Consider the following 2,709-nt stretch of genomic DNA (forward strand, 5'->3'; position numbering starts at 1 on the left):
GCCAGGCTGGCCTCGAATTCTTGGGCCTGAGCCATCCTCCTGCCTTGGCCTCCCAAAGTGCTGGGATTATAGGCATAAACCACCATGCCTAGCCTCTCTCTTAATCCAGTAAGTTTTAGGCCTTTCAGCTAACCTGTAGATTATCTAATGCAGTGAAGGAGTTTTGTCTTTTATTACCCAGAGCACTTGGTGCAGGAGGCAGCTCTACCTCCAGGTGGGGTTTGTTGGGAAAGGATTCAGATGAGAAGTGATGCTTGAGCTGAGTCTTAAAGGAGGTGTTTTCCAGGTAAAGGAGGCAGGGAAAGAAAACCCAGGGAGGTAAGAAAGAGGCTAGTGGAAGGTGCAGGTGCATAGTCTGACTGTGCTAGTGCCAGGGCATGGGTGATGGTTCCCAGCTGGAAAAAAGGCTAGACTTGGAGCTGGGAACCAGGTACCAAGTGCCCTATGGCCCCTGCAGTTACGTCCTGCATCCGACCAGGATCGTTTGGAAGATTTTAAGCCGAGAGTGAGGGGTAGGATGGACTCAGATTTGGGGACCTGAGTGGGGAACCTGATCAGATTTTTTTGGAAAGTGACTGTGACAGAAACATGAGCCATGGGCAAGTCTTCAACCTGAGCCTCAGTTTCCTCATTTCTCAAGAAGGAGCAATAGATGTGCATGAAGACTGGAAGAGATGATGTATGTGAAAAGTGGTATATGTCAACTATTATATGACTTTGAGTCATGAATCGGGTAACATGCTTACTGTCTCAAGAAGAGATCAGTTCTGTCATCTGGGGCAAAACACGCATGCTTGATATTGTTTCTTGATTTATACAGCTGTCTGTTTCCTCAAACTTTTTTTTTTTTTTTAATGGGAGCAGCTATTACTACTTTTTGTCTGTTTCAGCTTAAACTCTGTTACAAATTGGAAGGACCGAGTTGTTGAACATTGATTGTAGAAAAGGAAAAGAAAGTTTTTATTTTTTGCCTTGTGCATTCATTTTCAAAAGCCATTTCGAGTAAGAAACATTTGCTATCTTCTCATAGTAAGTAGCAAGTCAGGTGCCTGAAGACCCCATCATATTTTACTAAAACTCTCCACTCCAAAAGAGCATCAGTTCTGTGTAGGTGAATAGAAATCTGGTGTGTAGACCGGACACGGTGGCTCACGCCTGTAATCCCAGCACTTTGGGAGGCCAAGGCAGGTGGATCACCTGAGGTCAGGAGTTCGAGACCAGTCTGGTCATAATGGCGAAACCCTGTCTCTACTAAAAATACAAAAATTAGCTGGGCATGGTGGCACGCACCTGTAGTCCCAGCTACTCCAGAGGCTGACGTGGGAGAGTCCCTTGAACCTGGGAGGTAGAGATAGCAGTGAGCCGAGATCGCGCCACTGCACTCCAGCCTGGGTGACAGAGCGAGGCTCTGTCTTAAAAATAAAAACAAACCTGGTATGTAAATAGCTAAATATAGAGACATACAGGAGGCATCTTATAATGTGTGATTATTCATCTGATTTTATTCAGTGTGCTATTAAGGACCCTTGCTTCTAAAGAAAATTAGAACATTTTCAAAGCTTGCGTCTGAATCCTGTCTACTCAGTGATGGAGTGACTCAGGAAACCACATCAACTTCCCAAGCCCCAGTCCCTGTGAAATGGGGAGTGTAGTAAGACCTACTTCCTAGGGCTGTTGGGAGGATCAGCTGAGACAATCTGATGGAAGCACTTTGACCAGTGCCTGATAAATAACACGCATTCGGTAAGTTATTATTAGGGCTGGGAGAGGAATAACTTCAGCTGCGAAAGCTAGCACTAGTCTACCCTGATGATGGCATTAGATACTTATTTTAAAGTTTCTTCTGAAGACAAATTTTAACTGACACTTGAAAAACAGGGAGATCATGAGAAAGAGGACTCAGGGTAGTCCCTAAAGGCTGTTGAGCCTGAAGAGGTACTGGAATGCGGTGCCTGCCTTGTGTTGCAGGCTTCAGCCGTTTAGGCCCAGATGACCATGGGTCCCACCTGCCTGACAGCAGGGCACACAGGTGCTGAGCAGTTGGCCATTACTGGGCTATGAAAATAGCATGAATGGGGAATGGGGATTGTGGGCAAAGCAATACAGTCCACGTGTTTGCAGGTGGGAAAGTCAAACTCTGTCTTTATTCTTTTACCATTTTATTTGCGATAGGTAGCAGCACCAGCTGGGAAGACCCTTGGGAGAGAGGAGAAGGAATCTGTTGGATGGAAATCTTACCTTTGAGCATCAGTTATATTTAATGCCTAGTTTTAGCCCTTTTCATATTAGACTTTCCAACAGCAAGTCAAGGAAAGTCAAGGACTGCAAGGAAGATGGGCTCAGAGGAAAAGTTCTTTTTTCTTTTTTGGATTCTTGCTCTGTCACCCAGGCTGGAGTGCAGTGGTGCGATCTTGGCTCGCTGCAATCTCTGCCTCCTGGGCTCAAGCGATTCTCCTGCCTCAGCCTCCCAAGTGGCTGGGATTACAGGCCATGTGCCACTATACCTGGCTAATTTTCATATTTTTAGTAGAGATGGGGTTTGGCCATGTTGGCCAGACATGCCATGAGGTCAGGCTGGTCTCGAACTCCTGACCTCAAGTGATTCGCCTGCCTCGGCCTCCCAAAGTCCTGGGATTACAGGTGTGAGCTACCGCGCCAGGCTGGAAAGGTTCTTTTAAGAGTTCCACAGGCCGGGCGCGGTGGCTCAAG

Source organism: Colobus angolensis, unplaced genomic scaffold (genome assembly GCF_000951035.1).
Source record: "Colobus angolensis palliatus isolate OR3802 unplaced genomic scaffold, Cang.pa_1.0 Scaffold45, whole genome shotgun sequence".
Classification (NCBI taxonomy): Eukaryota; Metazoa; Chordata; class Mammalia; order Primates; family Cercopithecidae; genus Colobus; species Colobus angolensis.